Source organism: Cottoperca gobio, chromosome 6, assembly GCF_900634415.1.
Source record: "Cottoperca gobio chromosome 6, fCotGob3.1, whole genome shotgun sequence".
NCBI classification, from domain to species: Eukaryota; Metazoa; Chordata; class Actinopteri; order Perciformes; family Bovichtidae; genus Cottoperca; species Cottoperca gobio.
The window spans coordinates 7,293,452-7,306,466 of record NC_041360.1 but is presented as its reverse complement, the minus strand read 5'-3'; the positions used below and the strand labels follow the sequence as shown (position 1 = coordinate 7,306,466).

Genomic DNA, 13,015 nt, shown 5'->3' with positions numbered 1-13,015 from the left:
ATTTAAGTTGAAGTGTGTGATTCTTACATGTGCTTCTAAATGGATACAATAATGACTATTTGTCATTACCTTTATCAGAACTTATATCATGTGTTTAATAATTACATATGATATAAGTGTTTATTTTAAAATTATAAACACCTGATTTGATCAGTCAGTTGGTTAGTCGTGTTGAGATGTTGCTTATGGGGAGTTTTGGATACTAAACCATAAACACATTATCGAGAGGTGGTTTCCATTTCGACATGGACATCTGTAGCGGCACACAGGACAGTGTGAACATATACAAGCAAACAGTTGGTTCAGCTCTGCGCTCTGGCCTTTGTCTGAAGTGCCTATAGGAAAGTTGGACTACTCCAAAGGAACTATCAAATAAAGAAATCACTGTTTCCTATTATTGCTGCTGTCGAGCTTGGAGGTTGTGTAGCTTATGCCAAACTAATACGAGCGGAAAAATAAATAAATAAAGAAAGGGAAATTATTACCTTCTGAAATTACACATTGGCAGTCTCTTTATAGTTGTAGAGAAACTAATGCAGTCCCCTGACAAACGAGCTATGTTGCTGTTTGTGATTCCAAATAGGCTTTTACTTTTTTTTTATATTGTTAATGATTGAATTCCTTTGCAGGAAAAGCACCAAATCATGTTACTATGCTTTCTTTTCCCACCATTATTATTCACTTACCATATGGCCAAATGACTTAAATTATTTATTTTCCAAATAAAAGGTGCTTTGTCGAAGTCGAAGTAAACCAAGCTAAATCCTTCAGTTTTGTGATGTAAAAATATGAAAATGTAGCAAAAAAAGGAGGGAACAGGTTGGCTTACCCTTGCGGGTTTGTTTCCTCTGAGAAGCTTTTCCAACTGCAGACCTCATGGTGGAGCCCCCAGAGGCCCTATTTGAATCACAAATGTCTTTCGTTTCTCAATCGTTCACAGGTTTTGGTCAGTTGAGGAATTTTGGGACCCATTAAAGCCTAGTGACAATGACTTTCACCCCCAGGGCCACCACAGGGGTCCGCCCCCCTACTGACCTCTCCATTGCTGCCCAGTCATAGCTCCAACGGCCCTGCTCCTGGGTTCTGATTGGTTCAACAAAGCACCCAAAAACCGCTCTGGGGTCAATGTCTCTTTTCTCTCTGTCGCTCTTTTCCTCCTTGCTGCCTTGTTCTGGTTCAAGTCGGGGCTTATCAAAGACAATCCAGTTCTGTCATGTGGCCAAATCATCTTGACACCCATTTAGCATGCTCATCAGAGGACAGTTATGAATATTCTAGATGGTGCCAGGGGCCAGTGAGAGGCAGAATCGAAGAGATGAGGGTGACAGATAATGGGGTGTGTGTGCCCAAGACAGGAGAGAAAGAGAGACAAAGGGGTTAAATGTTAAAAATTAAATGTGTACATGTGGGTGACTGAACAGGAGGAAGTAGAAGGAAACATAATAACCCAAATTAAAAACAAGCAATATTGTTTTTAAGACCAGAATAAACTAAATTAAAGTTAGTGATAATCAATGATAAACTAGAATGGCACTCTGAGAGTGCAGACCTCCGCCAAGGCCAATGGTGCATTCACATGCTCTTCGGATGGTCACATTTTCCGAGCTAGGAAGTCGTTCTTCCGACTTTGGTGTGTTTATGAGCTTAAAGTCTTATTGTGGAAACAAATTTGACACTACAAAGAATATGTGTTGTATTTTGTTCTAAAACAAAACGTTGATATCTGTTTCAGAGGTGTTATTCCGACTTGAGAGGGGTGTTAGAGCAGATTTTCCCAGTCGGGAACTAATTTTTCAGATTATTCGGACACGTCAATGCAGCACAAGTGCTCGCAGTGTTAACAAAAATAAAACATAATTTGTGTGTCCGCATCGTAATTTCGATCCACTCCAAAATGTGATGGGTTCTTCCTTCGCCTTCGCCACAAAGTTACATGAAAATGGGAAAGTTTTCCGTAATCCTGTTGACAGACAAACAGGCAAACAAACCAACCGAAAACATAACCTCCTTGGCAGAGGTGCAAGTAAAAAACATTTTAAAGCGACGGTATAGATAATGAACATAAGATTATACCGACTTCGCTTGTCTGAGATGGTCGAACCAGAGTTGTACTGTGCATGATCACTGTTAATCAGCACAAGTGACTGTGCTCCTTAATTTAAAGCAAACACTTTGCGATTTCTTTTCCGTCTGCATTCTTAAGTGTCTGCGCATGTATGTGTGTGCTTCTACCGGTTTTGTCAGCTATACGTGACACCGACCCTTTCCCGGGTCTATTTTTGACACGCCGGCTTGCTCTCTGAAGTGTGAAATTCACTTGTGAATGTATATAAATGCCTGTTATTATTGTTATTTCATTTGTTACTGACTTTGTCTTAACATATATACAACAAAACTAGTTTTTGGTGTTTTGGATTTGAGAGAGAGAACGACACACATAAACACACATTTGTAAACTGAGTGATCACAGAGAAAGTTAGAGAATGATGGAAAACTCTTTGGCACTGGGTATGAATCACAAGCTTTTTATGTCGTTGATGTTGACCACTGTTTGGTTATGGATATATTGGATCTTGTGAGAACAAGAGAGCTGAGCCAGGAAGGAGCGAGTTTGTGTGAATGAGCCTGCCTGTCTCATTGACATCAATGTCAAAAACTTCTAGGATCCCATCCAAGCTGAGACAAGTGATCATTTGGACTTTGAGAAAGTGGCACTGTTCCAAGCTTTGAAGTTTTCAGTTCTTAAAGATTGTAGATTGAGACAGGAAGGGTTATCAAGGGTGTTGCATCGCCGTGAATTGTCGACATTTGTGAACCCCGATGATGTTTGTGTAGTCGTATTTTCAGCATATTTTCTGGTTGACATAGTGTGGTTAGAGTCGAATGAATTTGTCTCTTGTCTCAGTCGTTCATTTGCCCTGAAGTTGAACTACTGAACAGAGAGAAGGAGCTTCAGTGTGACCAGGAAGTGTGATATAGTGTGCCAGGGAGATGTGCAGGTCAGAAAATGCCGACAGGTTTGGATAATGAGGACCTTATATATATTATTGCACAGCTGGTTTCAACTATAGTGGAATTATGGGCACAAATTGAGGATCCTTTACAGTTCCTGTAAACACATTTCTTCTTCTATCTGTTGCTTTGTGTCCTAATCCATAACTATGACCATAATTACATTTGAAGGTAGATGTATGCACATGCTGTACGGATGAGTAGCCAACAAACTAGTCTTGCTACTGTGGTTAGGCTGTTTCTTGACCTCTGTGTATGTGTGCTGTGTGTGGGATGTGGAGCCTTTGAACGTCCCTCCACAACTTAGCCTACTGTATCTCTGTATCTCACTGAGATGAATGAGGGTCAGGGCTGGGCCACCCACTCCTCACCGCAGTCCCAAGCCACTAAAAAGAATGCTTGTAACATGCCTAAAAAAAACCAGTTGGATTCATTTAGATGTTTATGTGCAGCTAATGTGTTTATTCTTAACTTGTTCCCAGTTCAGGAGTCAAGAGCGTTGACTACTTCTTTAGTTATTAATAGTTTGGGCCAAACTGTCAAGTACCAGAACTTGTGACGGGTTAAATGACAAACAACAGAGAAATCCCTTCATAAATAGCTCTTAAAGAATTATTTCCACTTATGACTAAGGGTATGAATTATTGTACACAGTCGTCTGCATCACCACACCAAAACACCAATTTGCACCATCTGCAGGCTATAATGTAAGTCCATAAGTCTTCTCTCTTTGATCCGTCAGTTCCAGTCATGTTTCCTTCAAGAGAGCGCTCTTCTACTCTGCAATTTTAGACTGGTGAGGAGGGTGTCTATCTAAAACAGTCCTGGCCCATCTGTGTCACAGCCATATCTGTCATTATCGACATTTATTGTTCTCTCTATTGCCTACCGCCTGCTCCTGCCCTATCTTCAGCACCACATTCTCTCTGATGAGTCACAAAGGTCTCCAAGAAGCTGTTGCTGACAGCGGTAGAGAGGAGGGCTCTATAAAGTCAAGAGTTGAGTCACTTTAAAGGAAGAACCCAGATCGTTTTGTCATTCGAGGTTGAGTCATAAAGGTATTCCACGGTTATGTTGCCAGAGCTTGTGGTAATGACATAGCCTGTTGTTAATTTCAGAAAAGTAGCAACTTATTCCCTGCAGGTTTATCAACAGTAACTGCTAAATCCCTGAGACTTTCTGCTTGCTGCCCAGGATAATGGAAATGATGCTGGTAACTGTGAGCGATTATGGTGTGTGAACACCAGTCATGAGAGGAGAGGTGGAGGATGATCAGAAAATCCCAGCATGAGTCACACCACTCCGTTAGAGTGAGGTTTCCTGCAAACACGTCTGCCACATCATGTAGCTCTCAGTCACTGCCTATAATAAGAGCGCTGATTATTGACAGTTTGTTTCCTGATTTCCACAAAAAAGTTATTGAAGATAATACTTTCTCCGACAAACTTTAACCAGACTTGTGTCACCAGTGTTACCAGGATTATAAATCCGACTCATTATAGATGGGTCGGATTTTGTCTTATAATATTGGGTAGGAGGGATCAGGATGCACTCATTGACCCTACACAGGCAGACAGATACTGTATACTCTAGCCAGACAGTATACAGCTGCCCATCCCGTCAGCTTGCTAGCAAGGGCAGTGAGGTAGATAATAATTGTCAGCTTGGCTGTGCCAGTGCCAATGCCAGGGTGGGCTAGGCCTGGCGGTTCTGGCTAAGAGGGACTAGATCACTGTGGCATCGGGTGTCCACAGGGCTGAGGGAAAGAGGAGGATGTACACAGAGGCACTCACAGTGCTGCAAGCATGTCACACGCACACACACACACACACGCACACACGCACACACACACACACACACACACACACACACACACACACACACACACACACACACACACACACATTAAAACAGTGCATTCAATCAACAGCTATAATTCTTCCTTGAATTCCTCAAGCATGATATGTATTGAAAATGTTCCCTCTGTATTCTTTTTATCACAGACATCCATCAAGATGTTGAAATCTAACTCCACTCAGAAAATATTGATGAAGACGAGAGCAGCACCCGACAGCCTGTTGGGGCCCTACATAGGACCTCATGCTCTGGTCAGGCTCTTTCTTGGCATGCCTGAGTGACATCATAAGCATGGCTAAAATGACCAACGAAGATTTGAGCCCACCTGTTACCAGCCAAAGCTTTTAATGTAAGTCATATGGCTTTATCTTTTAACTTATCAAGTGTTGATTATACGGCCTGGAGATTTTAAACCGGTCACCTTGTTTTGCCGCTGAGCATTTTCTCATGATGATGTGGTACTTCCAATAGATGTATGTGTGTGTGCATAAAAAAAAAAAAAGAGAAGATCTGCACCCAGATGCCACCTGAGCTCCATACCTGCCCTGGGTTTGTCTCTGAGGTTCAGCTTGGGAGGAAATTAGATTTTTCCGTCAGTCTATGCTTAAGTACATTTATCACTCAGATCACTCAGAGTTGTGGAAAAGAGGAAAAGTGGTCTGGCATGAGATCTGTCACTAAGTCCTCCACATTTATTTCCTCAAACTATTTGGTGGCCACTGAAATTGGGACCTCCTGTTTAGACTGTGGGAAATGTTGGCAGTTGCTGTAACCAATGTTTCAGCTCCTCATTGTGAAATAAACAACTTCTGTGTTGCTTTGCTAAAATCTTCACCTATAGCGTCTAGATGAAATGAAATAATTGCATTAAAAAAGTAACATGCAGTCTGACAATGTGTTGCCGATTTTCCAATTTCTACAAAAAGTAAGCTTTAGCCAGGTTTTAGTTTTTGATGTTGTTATATATTTGTATATTTTATTCATCAACACCAAAACCAAAAACATCAATACCCAACAATATGTCACTCTTCAGAACATAAAATGTTTACCACAGCAGAAGACATGTTCATCATTGCAATACAGAAGTACAGTTGTTATAGTGGATGTTTTCACACTCCATCTGCTCACAGTGCTGTAATGGAACATCATGTCCAACAATAGCATCCATGACATCCTCATCAATCCGTTCCCAGTGAAGCTGTCGGAGCAGTAATAAGGTGTTTGATAGAAAAGAGTGTCAGCAGTGGTAATGAAATGCATCCAAATGGCCCCCTCTGGATATAACAAATAAAGTCCAGCTGTCCAAAGGAAAAGGTTCAGTTACGGAAAACGCAGGCAGCCTACGTCAGGGCTTTGACCCGGGAAGCAAACCTGCAGACCCTGGTGGTTGGAGGTAATGCTGTAAACGTGTGGAACAGGAAACTAGCGGTATAAAGAGAATTCCAGAAGCCTGAATATACAATTTTTTCCTCAAGAACAACTAATTTTATTGTTAAGTCACATGATCTAGAATACAAATGATGCCACATTCAGTCCCATTTCTGAACTTTCAACACCTCAGTATTTGAGTATCCCATCACCCTTTAATACTGTTGAGTTAACAGCCTAAATGGGTTTCTCCTTTGTCATAGTGGAGCTCACTTCCTGTCATTGGCCCCAGGGTGGGCGCACACAATGATGAACACCACCCACAATGGCTCCCTAGCAGGCAGTCAGGCTGACAAGCAGGGTGACACAGGGGTTATTTGTTTCTGTCAGAAGCACAGAAATAGTCTCCCAACTTGTCCTGGAGTGGACAAAGCAGGCGTGCATTCACTGGCCTGCTACCGGGGCGGGATATGCTCTTGTTGTGATTACCTGCCTCTGTAGAGGAAAGGCTTTCTCTGAGGACCTATGGAAAAATGCTGCTGTCTGCCAAGTGCCATGATTAGCGCCCTGACCGATTCCTGGGTCAGCTCAGAGGGCAAAAGTGTCTAGACCAGCCGGGGGGTTTTCCACAGCCTCTTGCCTGAGATGTAATTATTACTGCTTACAGTAGAGCCCCAACTCTCTGGGCCCACATTCCTGCTTTAGACGTTTGAACGGCATTACTCCCTTCAGTGTGTGGTGGGAGTCGGATCAGACATTGGCTTTACATATGGTTTGAATATTGTATCGTTAATGGGCTCCATTTTTTTCTTTGTCATGTTATTTTTTTTAAGCAGATCAAGACATATGAGGGAATTGCTTTGGTGCAAAGTATCTCTAGTAAGTGTAACACTGAAAAACCCAACAGTTTTATTTCAAGACTTTGATTGATTGATTGATTGATTGATTGGCTTTGTGCAGTTCAAGGAGCCCTACCAAATGTCAGGATCTTCTAGCTGCCCGGGCTCTTGATGTGCATTCTGCATTACAAACTGAGTGTTTGCCAGAAAAAGCACAACCAGCTAATGGTTTGGAACCCTGGCTTATCTTGGCCATCGACGCAACAAAGGCTGTAATTATCTGCAAAATAAACTCACTTCCTTGATTGTTAGACAAATAATGCGAAGGAGAGGCATTCAGGCCACCAATACTGGTAGATCATTTCATTTGGTTACTCAGGAAGTTAAGTTCTTCATAAAATATGAACACCTTATATAACCAATTATGATTTAAAAAATCTGTTTTGTTCTCTGTGAAAAATGTTTGTATTGCATATGTCAGCATTGTGTGTCTCCCAATGCCTTCTTTATATAGGCCAAGACATTATTTTTGGCTTTTTTTTCCTGACGTGTACCTCCCACTCCTCCAACTTTCTCTGGCCCACCTCCATGAGGGCCGAGAAAGCCTGGCACTCGCCTGAAGCTCTCAGCCAGTCCTGGGCAGCTGGGATCTGGGGGAGCTCCCTGCAGTTCTGCAGTGTGCTGGCAGCCCCCTTCCTCTTGCCCCCGCCACTCTTAATTCTGCCTTTTTACTTCCAGCCAGCTTCAGAATACAATACAGAGGAGCCCTGTGCTGTGCTGTGAACACAGACACACACTCGTGGGCGTACACACACATCCACACTTTTATAAGCCATTGAAAGAGACAAGACCAAAGGCGGAAAGAGGAGCAGACGCCTCTCAGATGCTGGGCTTGGCTTCATGTGCCTCTTGACACAGACGGCCGCACACAAGATAACTGTTGTTTATTGTTTATGGAAGGAGCCTCTGCCACACTCCACGCTCTCTTCATCTGGAGACTCCTAAAGGGCCACAGCCAAGAGCCACAGGGGGAAAGAAAAATGGCACTCACTGTATCTACTGTAGGTGTGTGTGTGTGTGTGTGTGTGTGTGTGTGTGTGTGTGTGTGTGTGTGTGTGTGTGTGTGTGTGTGTGTGTGTGTGTGTGTGTGTGAAAGAGAGTGTATGTATGCTTTTGTGTTTACATGTACAGAGGGAATGTACACTTATTGTACAGCTTTGATTATGTGTTGTTTGCTCAGCTGGAATTGGTTCAGTGTGGAAGAGATGGGGAGGCCATCTTGTTCCACTGGGGTCTCAGTCATTACAGCAGGTGATGTGTACTTCCGCTCAGATCTGATAGACAATGCAATATATTCTACTATGTTATGTAATACATTTAGCAAATCTTAAGATGCACTTTCCTTGGTGAGTATTAGATTGAGGAGGAAATTCAGAATCAACTAAAACTTAGTTGTATTTAGGCCAATCTATCACCCTCTGACCCACTGGACCTCTTTGATATATTAAAAGACAACACCAGTGTAATTAATTTCTTTACTCTAACCATTATTAGCCATGAAATATCTAAAACAACAAAACAACAGAAGTGTACACTTAACTGTATAAGGTGCAGTCACCAGCGATTAAAAGTTACTGAACCTGAACAAAGAAGATCACACATTTATAGATTCCATGCAGTTTCTCTTGAGCTTTTTCATTTTGAATACTTTTCTCCAAAAGATAAGACAAGCAGACTGTATAAGAGAAGCAAAGTTTGATGAAACCCTGATGACAAATCTAATATATTTCCCACAATCATGAATTCAAATGTGTGTTTCACTCTAGATTTACTTATCTAGTTTCTTTATCTAGAGTCACAAAAAGTTGCATACACAGTCATACAGCACAAAGTCTTGGATAAAGTAATAATTCATACTGGACAGTACTAGTATTGGCATTTATCCAACATGACACCCATTACATATATTAAGTGAGACTGTTTAAGAAAGAGGAAAAAGCCTCAATGATGTCTTGAAATAGAATTTTGGTGTCATAAGTGCAGTGAATACAGCGTTATAAGTCAGGAGAGGAGAACATGCACATTATTTGTAACGGTGGAATATTTATGAGGTAGAAGGATATATCTGTAAGCTGATTTGAGCAGATTTTAGGGTTAGGGTTAACAGTGGCAGCAGATGTTGGGAAAACTTACAGTTCAACAGAGAGCTGCAGCTCCTGAATGGAAAATGTATTGCTTGCTTTAACCTTTGATGGGTGTTAATGGTTTTAGAAAAAATATATTTTCTGTTAGCAATTGACTCTCAATCAATGACACCACTCATTGGTTGTACTGTGTTTAAAAATATATCCTATTAAAAAGTATTACATGAAATTGTATTTTATGATTCCATTTTATGAGGCTATATATATAGTATTTGTACTTAGCAGACTTTTCTGCCCACTCAGGCCTCTGCTCCTCCCTACCACTCGCAGTCATGTGCTGACAGAAACCTGTTGGTCTGTACCAGGTTCTCAGCAGTTAAAACCAGTAGAAAGAGAAATTCCTTCCTAATGGTGCATGAAAGCAGTGATTCACCACTGTATTATTGTTTGAACCCTTGGCAGATCTTTTCCACATTACCTCAACACTGTACCTAAAGGAAACCGTATTCACTTTCATGCAGTTTTTTTTTCCTGCACAAAGTTTGACAGCTCAAGTTTGATGCGTCTCCCTTGACCTCTCATCAAAATGTGCAGTTGGTAGGAAAGAGGCTGCAGCTGGACCCGGATCAGGCCTGATGGCGATAGACCATGAATAGCAAGGGTAGCCCTGGGCTCTGTGAAAAAGTCAAGCTGACGACTGTACCGACAGGGTCACAGCCCCTCTACGCTGCCCTGCAAAAGGAGAGTGGGAGTAAACAGGCGTAATAGGGAGAGACTAAAAGAGACTTGGACTGTGTTCTTGTAAATAATTGCATTCATTGTTCTCTGCCACTGTTGGTTATGGTCACAAGCTGTTTGGTAGGCCCCTGTCTGTCTGGTGCTCCCCATGAGCCCGGTGTCAGCCCCTACGCCCCCGAGGGGAGCAAGTTGTGCCAGAGGTGAGGATGCCAGCTCCCTGACCCGGTGGCCCCGCGTCCGACGTGCCCACGCCAGGAGCAAACGGTCCCTGGGCCAGCTCGGAGACTCAGGGCGTGCTGTGCGCATGCTGCTCCGCTGTTAAATAAAGCTGGTTCAAAGAGCACATTCCTGCCCCCAGCCCAGCAGTGAAATAGCGAGCTCTCTAGCTTGTAGCGTCAAAGCGCCAGATTGTTTCATTTTATTGCTTTGCCTTTATCTCGGCTGACTCTAGTACAATCTGATTGGATGGAGCATGTTACTAGCCTCTGTTGTTGGCTGTGGGAACAGCAGATGGCCTATTTGGGCTAGATTACCTGTACTCCTTATCTTAAGTGAAGAATTCATTCCAATTGCTCAGATTTTTTAAGAAAGCTGCATATTGACATTATGGATGCGTAGCAGTAAAGTTCATCTTATCTGGAAGTTAACACCCGCTTCTACTGTTACCCTGTAATAGCCCGCTGAAAAAAACAAAACATTGCTGTGTTCACTGTGCATATGTACCTCTGCCAAGGTTTGTCTGTGTGTTTGTTCGTTTGTCTGACTATTGGCCCGATCTTCATGACACTTGGTGGACAGGTGTAGCATGGGCATAAAACATAAAGCATAGAGCATAAAGGAACAATCCATTACATTTTGGAACAGATCCGAATCACTTGGTGGATACAGAAATGATGTTTCACTTTAGTTAACATTGTGAGTTTGGGCATTTGTGCTGCATTGTGTCGGAATAATTGGAAAAAAAGAGTTTCCGAATTGGACAATTCATGTGAACGCCTTCTCAAGTCGGAACAACAATTCGGAAACCGATATCAACGTGTTGTTTAAACGCTCTGAGCAACAACAACAAAACAACACATCTTCTTTGTCCATGTTGTTTCCACATTCTGACTTAAAGCTCATGAACACGCCAAAGTCAGAAGAACGACTTCCCAACTCTAGAATATAGTCCATTCAAGGTGCATGTGAATGCATCATTGGCTTTCGAGGAGGTCTTTGCTCTCATAGTTTTTGTATTGTGCTCATAACAGATGATGATAGCTATTTAGGATTGGACGTTTAAGTCAGAAAGTACAATAGACGTATGAGTATGAGCGTCACTGTGAGCTGTCACCAAGATGTCACTTGTTCAGCAGGGGCTTCAGGAACTAGTTCATTGCTTTCTGTTTGCCGTTGAAACTCTGTAGAGAACTGACAAGGCTCTCAGCCCTCTTTTCTCTCTAAATCTCCCCCTCTGGATTTCTATTTTCTCTTTCCTTGTGTGTCAACCGGAAGCCTCTGTGCGTTATTGAGTCCAAAGTAAAGGTTTGCAAAAACAAGCGTGGGAACTTACCCGGCCCAACACGGCATCATCTGCAGCCTGTAATGATAGAACCTCAATGACATCATGTGTGTTTGAGTGCGGGGCTCTGGTAACGGTGCCGTGCATCTCCTCAAAATACCAGTGGCTAAGTGGAACACACAAGCTGAGCTCAGCAATGGAAGTCAGATGCTCTCGGGCCCTTTCTTTCCGGCTAAAGTCACCCCTTTTCTTTCTTCGTCCGCTGATAGGTTTAGGAGACTCCGATTGAGGGGCCTCCTTCACAAGGGCTACGTCTGACTTTACTGTATGGTAAATGTCAGAAAATAAATGCAGGCCTCTGTAACAAAGTGGAATTGGATCCAAGCTGCCCCAGGCCACTGTGCTTGATCTGCACCACCTTCTGTACAGCTACCCACATCTTGAAGAAAGAAAAAAGTGCACAGCGCATTCAGGATGTTATGGTATTTTGTCCCATAATAATCTGACGTCACGGTGGAGGAAAACCTTTTACATATGTTGCTTGACATTATGAAAACGTTCGGTCATTTATTCATACATTCATTCATATCTTATCTTTGTTACTGAGCTCATGTTTTTTTTTTCGTTTTCGTTTTTATGAACTTCCTGTAAAAACGGTAACCAGGTTCGTATAATAAGTTTGTTTCTCTTGGTTTCATATTGTATACATTATCCTGCTGAGTACTTGCATCTGTGTTGCATTCCTGCAGTGCAAAGAGAATTGCAATTTCTAACCCGGCAGCTGAAATCTGATACAATGCCTGGATTTAATGGAGCCTTTATATGACTCTTGAGATCATATCGTTGTGAATAACATGTTCTCCGTGTGAATTGCAAGAATAATTGTAGGTGGGGAATGTTTTATCAGGTCTGACTGAGGTCAATCATTTTGCAACAATGTAACAGAGATCAAAGATGGGAGAGAACAAAAACTCCTAGGCCTACAGGTATTATAACAGTTGAAACTGGAAGTATGAAACACACCCACCCACGCACATTCAGTTTCCCAGCTAGTGTGGGATGATCCCTAAAGATGTGAAACTCAAACCATGTTGTGTGTTGGTTTTGATCATGTGTTTGACATCATAATGGATAGGTGTTGAGTATAGGCGAAAAATAAATGTTTTGTGCTGTTATAATTGCACTAAATCTGGCAACATTCTGATATTGCTGCCAATTCAACTAATTGTTTTAAAATGTGTCTTGTTATACAGAAAAGAAGTTGCTCAAATATATCAACAACTGATAAATGTTTAAGACATATTTTCATTGTTGCATGCTATTAATTTTCTGCTTACATCAGACATTCCAGAAAGTCACTGGAGTTTGACTGTGAGCTGTTAAGTGCTTAACTTCCTTTAAAAACCCAACATTGCTCAGCTGCAGCGATGGCATCAGAAAAAAACAAAAACAAAACAAAAACAGATGCAACTACAGTTTACTGAGCGAGGGAGAGAGACCGAGCATAGTGTAATTTCCCAGAGACTGAAACATCTATTGTAATAATAAATTGTTTA

General features: G+C 42.0%; 1 protein-coding gene across 1 annotated transcript in view; it reads left to right on the top strand.

Moving 5' to 3' along the window:
- The window catches only part of ccnd2a (cyclin D2, a), a 151,539-nt gene that overhangs the window by 48,978 nt on the left and 89,546 nt on the right, over window positions 1–13,015 (top strand). The window contains exon 2 of the mRNA XM_029433397.1: window positions 5,016–5,218. The gene's annotated coding sequence lies outside the window, so the exon portion shown is untranslated. The remainder of the gene's footprint in view (window positions 1–5,015; window positions 5,219–13,015) is intronic.